Source organism: Rutidosis leptorrhynchoides, chromosome 11, assembly GCF_046630445.1.
Source record: "Rutidosis leptorrhynchoides isolate AG116_Rl617_1_P2 chromosome 11, CSIRO_AGI_Rlap_v1, whole genome shotgun sequence".
Lineage (NCBI taxonomy): Eukaryota > Viridiplantae > Streptophyta > Magnoliopsida > Asterales > Asteraceae > Rutidosis > Rutidosis leptorrhynchoides.
This window is the reverse complement of record NC_092343.1, coordinates 256242501-256250000: the sequence shown is the minus strand read 5'-3', so window position 1 is coordinate 256250000 and position 7500 is coordinate 256242501.

The following is a 7500-nucleotide window of genomic DNA, read 5'->3' as shown; positions in this document are numbered from 1 at the left end:
AAATAGGTTGTATCAATAACGATAGTCACGAAGGGTCAAAGATGTTCAATTAGTCCTATGGCTCGTTACGACTCGATTATTTAGCATGTGAAATCAAATTGTCAAGTTTCATGCAAGATACAAGTATATAAACAAGTTAGGAAGGTTGCAAAAATCATTTGGTTAAGTTTGACAAAAAGTCAAACTTTGGTCGGTCAAAGTCAACGAAAAAGTCAACACGCTCGGGTCGTGTCCCGAACTATTTTTCTGAGGTTTTTAATCATGTATGAGCATGCTAGGACAAGTTACATGTGAATCGGAGGTGCGTAGCATAGCAAACATTATTCGAAAATTGACCAAATTGGACAGACCCAATCGGCGCGCCGCGCGGGGGGTATGGCGCGCCGCGCCACCCTGCTGCTTCAGCTATTTTTCTGCTTTTTAAATGTGCACGAACCAAAACCAATTCTAACACAATTCTTGACCCGCAAACGCTTATAACACCTATCATACATCGTTGGAAAGGTATTTTGACAAGGAATGCAACTAAACACATATCATCAATCAAGCTTGCACTTATGACAAACAAAACCGCATTTAATGTTCCATAATCAATGCATTCAAGTCAATATTGCAATTTAATGATTTGGCAACCAAATTACATGTACAATATGCCGTTTCGAAGGTAATTAAGCATACAACACAACCTAACACTTACAATTAACATCTCATGTCATTTAATGCATCAAGAATCCATTCCTAGTTCGTGAAACCCTAACCAAAAAGTCACCAAATTTCATAATCAAGTTTAAGGGGTTTCTTGATCAATCTTTACATCATAATGGAGCTAGTAACACTAAGAACAAGATTAAAACATGAAGTCTTAGCATCTAACAACATATGAACACTTAAAACTCAAGATTAAGCATGTTAACTTTCCATATGAACTAGTTACACCAAAATGGCAAGAACAAGCATACAAATCACATAAACAAACTAGACTTGAGCCATAGACACTAATTAACAACCTTTTAACTCAAAAATCTCAAGAACACATAAAATTAGTGATTTTAGAAAGTTACCCAAATGTAATGAGGTTGGTATGGAATCGAAGAGGAGATCACGAGGAGTTCAAATACGTAATTTGTTTGGCAAGACAATCACTAGCTCGATTTAAGATGATGATTCTTTGATGGAGCAAATTTAAGGAAAATGTGAAAGTAGGAGAAATAAAGGAAAATGAAATGAAAATGTGAATGAGTGGATAGAAAGGGTGTTGACCATCACTTTGACCTAGTGGTTTCTTTGACACTTTGACAAGTTTAGTCCCTCATGTTTTAATCGGGTGCGTTAAATTACCTAAACAAGATAATTTGAAACGCGTATCAACGAGACGTGTTATAAACATATAACGGAACATAAATAGTTAAACGGAAAAGTAAACGGAAAAAGGCGGGATGTTACATTACCTACTCCTTAAAAGAAATTTCGTCCCGAAATTTAAGTAGGCGTAGTAGTCGTTGTTTCTTCCTCGAGATCTTGCGTTTCCGAGTTCACGAATAGATGAGGATACTTCCTTTGCATTTGATCTTGTCTTTCCCAAGTAAACTCGGGTCCCCTTTTGGCGTTCCAACGGACTTTAACAATCGGGATTCGGCTTTGTTTCAATGTCTTGACGGAGGTGTCCACAATTTCAACCGGTTCCTCCACAAAATGAAGTTTGTCATCAATGGTAAGCTCCTCGAGAGGAATGACGATATCGGGTTCGGCAAGACACTTTTTCAAGTTGGATACATGGAAAGTAGGATGAACGGAGCTCAATTGAGGCGGAAGATCTAAACGATAAGCAACGGTTCCAATACGCTCCAAGATTTCGAAAGGACCAATATACCGCGGATTTAGCTTCCCGCGTTTCCCAAAACGGATTACACCCTTCCAAGGTGCGACTTTTAACATTACTCGGTCACCGATTTGAAATTCAAGATCGTTGCGTCGTTTGTCGGTATAGCTCTTTTGACGACTTCGGGCCGTCCTAAGCCTATCTCGGATTTGAACGATTTTCTCGGTGGTTTCGTGAATGAGTTCGGGTCCGGTGATTTGCACGTCGCCTACCTCGGCCCAACAAAGAGGTGAACGACATTTGCGGCCATATAGCGCTTCAAAAGGTGCGGCTTTAATACTCGCGTGATAACTATTATTGTAAGAGAACTCGGCGAGAGGTAAGTGCTTGTCCCAAGCTTTTCCGAAATCAACCACGCAAGCTCGTAACATGTCCTCTAAGGTTTGAATTGTACGTTCGCTTTGTCCATCGGTTTGAGGATGATATGCGGTGCTCATGTCTAAACGCGTTCCCAACGCTTCTTGCAATGTACGCCAAAATCTAGAAACGAAACGGCCATCTCGGTCGGAGATAATCGATAAAGGTACACCGTGTCGGGCTACGATCTCCTTAATGTAAAGTTGTGCAAGTTTCTCCATTTTGTCCGTTTCTTTCATGGCAAGGAAGTGTGCGGATTTGGTGAGACGGTCAACAATAACCCAAATGGTATCATAACCGCCCGTCGTTTTTGGTAGTTTGGTGATAAAATCCATCGTTATTCTTTCCCACTTCCATTGCGGGATCTCGGGTTGTTGAAGTAGTCCGGACGGTCTTTGGTGTTCGGCTTTGACTTTGGAACATGTCAAACACTTGGAAACATAAGTAGCTACGTCCCTTTTGATGTTCGGCCACCAATATAGTTGTTTAAGGTCGTGGTACATCTTATTGGCACCGGGGTGAATCGAGTATCGTGACTTATGGGCTTCATCTAAAATAAGGCTTCGTAGATCCCCATAACTAGGCACCCAAATTCTTCCGGCGAAATATCGGAGTCCGGTTTCTTTAACTTCGAATCGAGAGGTGAGGACGTTCAAGTGTTCGAGAGAGATGTTTTCATCCTTGAGAGCCTCATCTTGGGCTACCCGAATTTGGCTATTAAGGTTTGTGTAGATGGTGATGTTTAAGGCTCGGACACGAAGAGGCACCGCTCTTTCTTTTCGACTTAAAGCATCGGCTACTACATTTGCCTTCCCGGGATGGTAACGAAGCTCGCAATCGTAATCGTTTAAGGTTTCAATCCACCTTCGTTGTCTCATGTTTAGTTGCTTTTGATCGAAAATGTGTTGGAGGCTTTTGTGGTCGGTAAAGATAGTACTCTTGGTTCCATAAAGATAGTGTCTCCACATTTTAAGTGCAAAGACAACGGCTCCGAGTTCGAGATCATGTGTCGTATAGTTTCGTTCATGAATTTTGAGTTGTCGAGAAGCATAAGCAATGACTTTCGTTCGTTGCATCAATACACACCCAAAACCATGTTTCGAGGCATCACAATATACAACAAAGTCATCATTGCCTTCGGGAAGTGACAAGATAGGAGCGGTGGTTAGCTTCGTTTTCAAGATTTGGAATGCGGATTCATGTTCGGTCGCCCAAATGAATTTCTTTCCCTTGTGAGTCAATGCGGTTAGAGGACGTGCAACCAAAGAGAAGTTTTCGATGAATCTACGATAGTACCCGGCGAGACCCAAAAATTGACGAATGTGAGTAGGAGTAGTAGGAGTCTCCCATTTGCTAATGGCTTCGATTTTCGTTGGATCGACTTTAATACCTTGGTCACTTACAACATGACCAAGAAATTGAACTTCCTTTAACCAAAATTCACACTTGGAGAATTTGGCATAGAGTTGTTCTTGTCTTAAAAGTTCAAGCACAAGTCGGAGATGTTGTTCGTGCTCTTCTTCATTTTTAGAATAGATCAATATGTCATCAATGAACACAATAACGAATTTATCGAGATACGGTTTGCACACGCGGTTCATAAGATCCATGAACACCGCCGGTGCGTTAGTGAGACCGAAAGGCATGACAAGGAATTCATAACTACCATAACGAGTCCGGAAAGCGGTTTTGGAGACATCTTCCCCTTTAACCCTTAGTTGATGATAACCCGAGCGGAGATCGATTTTCGAATATACACAAGACCCTTGTAGTTGATCAAAGAGGTCATCGATGCGAGGAAGAGGATATCGGTTCTTAACCGTCAATTTATTTAGTTCACGATAATCAATGCACATTCGTAGGGATCCGTCTTTCTTTTTAACAAACAAAATCGGAGCGCCCCAAGGTGAATGGCTAGGTTGGATGAAACCACGATCAAGTAGTTCTTGGATTTGACTTTGCAATTCTTGCATTTCAGAGGGAGCGAGTCTATATGGTGCACGCGCTACGGGTGCGGCTCCCGGAATAAGATCGATTTGGAATTCAACCGGTCGATGAGGCGGAAGACCCGGCAATTCGTCGGGAAATACATCGGAATAGTCACTAACAATTGGCACATCATCGATGTGCTTCTCATCGGACTCGACTTTCTTAACGTGAGCAAGGATCGCAAAACAACCCTTACGGAGTAGTTTTCTAACTTTAATACTCGAAACGAGGTTGAGTCCGGTGCAACTCTTATCGCCATAGACGATCAAAGGTTCACCATTCTCGATAGGAATTCGGATTGCGTTAAGATCACAAAGAATGTGAGATTTCGTTTTGACTAACCAATTCATACCGATTATTACATCAAAACTCCCTAATTCCATGGGTATCAAGTCAATTTCAAATTCTTTACCCAAAATGTTCAAAGTACACCCCCGGTAATATTTGTCGGCACTTAAGAGTTTTCCGTCGGCCACTTCGATGGAATAAGTAGTATCTAAAGGGTGTGGTGGAGTGCAAAGGGTAGGAGCTAAAGTCTTGGACACAAAACATTTATCGGCACCCGAATCGAATAAGCAAGTAACATAAGAGTTGTTGAGAAGAAACGTACCCGTGACTAGTTCATTGTCATCTCGGGCTTCCTCGGTGTTGATGTTAAAGGCTCGGCCTCGGTTGTTGGGGTTGGCTTTCTTTTTCGGGCATTCGTTCTTATAATGGCCCGTTTGGCCACATTCATAACAAGTGACCGTCCTTGGAGGATTGGGCCCCTTTCGAGCGACGGGGGCGGTGCTTGTGCAATTGTTGGCCCTATGACCAACTCCTTGGCAACGGTGACAAATTAGCTTGTTACATTCGCCGTAATGATGTTTGTGGCACTTGTTGCACAAAGGTAAGTTTCCGACATAACCCTTCTTGCCGTCGTTGTTGAAGGGCTTTTTGGTGAAGGTGTTGTTGTTGTAGTTAGTTGATGGAGTGGCTTCCCATTTCCTTTTGTTGCCACCCGACTTGTCCTCGGCCTTAGGAGCCGGCACTACGACTTCGTCAACCGTTTCGATTAATTGACGAGCCATGTTCATAGCGGCTTGATGAGTAGCGGGTTTGGATGACATCACCCCTTGTTTGATGCTTTTTGGAAGACCGAGCATGTAGAGCTCAATCCTTTGAGATTCGGGGTTAACAAGGTTAGGACACATTAAGGATAGTTCGGCGAAGCGTTGATTATAAGCCTTAAGATCGTTTCCGACCGCTTTCAAAGCTCTTAGTTCTTCTTCGAGCTTTCGGGTTTCTTCGCGCGGAAAGTATTCGACAATCATCTTTTCCTTCAAATCGGTCCAAGAGAGGGCATGAGCTTCATCGGTACCCACCAATTGAACATAGGTGTTCCACCAAGTGAGAGCAACACCGGAGAACGTGTGGGTGGAGTATTTGACCTTGTCTTGATCCCGACAACCGCTTATGCTAAAGACGGCCTCGGTTTGTTCAAACCAACGAGTAAGCACAACCGGTCCACCGGTTCCATCATAAGTGTGAGGTTTGCACCCCATGAAAGCTTTGTAGGAGCATCCCTCGTTTGAGTTACCGGCCCCATTGTTGTTGTTGTTGTGGTTGTTGTTATTGTTATTGTTATTGTTGTTGGAAGAGTGACCGGCCATGGCCGCATCTACGGCGGTAGCTATCATCCGTTCGAGAGCTTGTTCGGGAGTTTCATTGCGGCGTACACGACGAGGAGCCATTGTTCCTTCAAAACAAAAGAATACCGTTGGTTAGTATTCTAAATAATACTAACCGCGATATGGAATAAAGATAAAGAGAAAATTTATCCTTGACTCGCCTTAGATTCTTTATGGCATAATGTCGGTATGTTCATATGAGTCACCGTAATATAATTTCCGGGAATTATATTACCCTAATTCATATGTGCATTCGACATTACATCATATAGTCAAGGTGGCGTGTCAATTAAATTATACAACGCAAGATTTAGATAGAATAAGAGTAGATATGAGTAAGAGAGTTCGAGTATAAATGCACAATTTGTCAGGTAATTCCTATGTCAAGTCTATATGCCGGTTGTAGTCTAGACTCACCAATGTACCCTATGACTCGGGGTTGACACCAATGAACTCTAAATCCCTACAACCAAAGCTCTGATACCACTTGTAGCGACCCCGACAAATCGTCAAATGACGGCGTCATCTACGTATGGTCCCATTACATGGTCGTAAGTCTTTATGACAAAGTTTGACCGAAAAGTATGTCGCATTCATTTCATAAATAAGGGTGTTTCAAAGTTTACAAAAGTAGTTTCCATAACAAGTACATAACAATGTTTAAAGTTTGTATGAAACACGTGCGACACGATTAAAAGTAGTCAAAAAGGCGCTCCACGTATGCAAGTATACTCGACATCCAATGCAAGTATCAAATAGTATGAGCGGAAGCATGTATCACCTAAGTTCAAGGACCTGAGAAAAACATAGAGAATCTGTCAACGAAAACGTTGGTGAAATCATAGGTTTAAATAAGTAAATGAGTAATAGTAAGTTGAACCACAAGACTTGCAACATCAATAAAGCCATAGTACATTCTAAAAGTTAATATTCACGAGCACCCAATTATCAAAGCTTAACGTTCCGTCCGTTGAATACCCCATCAATTAGTGCTAGAACAACACTGTTCCCGAAAATATATTTCATTCGTAAACGGTAGCGAACCGTTTGAATGAGGGTTTGTCAAACCCATATGGCCATATAACATAAGTTCTCGCTTACACCATCTGATGTAACTAATGATAATCGGATTGAGGATTTTCGTTCTAAACTCGTATGTAGAATGTTTGTTTTCCCGTTCTTGTGTTCACTTAGTTCAAAAGTATCGTTTATGTTTTCTCATCCCAAAAGTAAGTTAAAAGAGTAAAAGTGGGACTATGATCTCACCTTGTATGCACGAACCAAAAAGTACTTCGACAAGTAACGTGTGCAAAGAACAATGCTAGTCTTGACCTAAACAAATAGGTTGTATCAATAACGATAGTCACGAAGGGTCAAAGATGTTCAATTAGTCCTATGGCTCGTTACGACTCGATTATTTAGCATGTGAAATCAAATTGTCAAGTTTCATGCAAGATACAAGTATATAAACAAGTTAGGAAGGTTGCAAAAATCATTTGGTTAAGTTTGACAAAAAGTCAAACTTTGGTCGGTCAAAGTCAACGAAAAAGTCAACACGCTCGGGTCGTGTCCCGAACTATTTTTCTGAGGTTTTTAATCATGTAT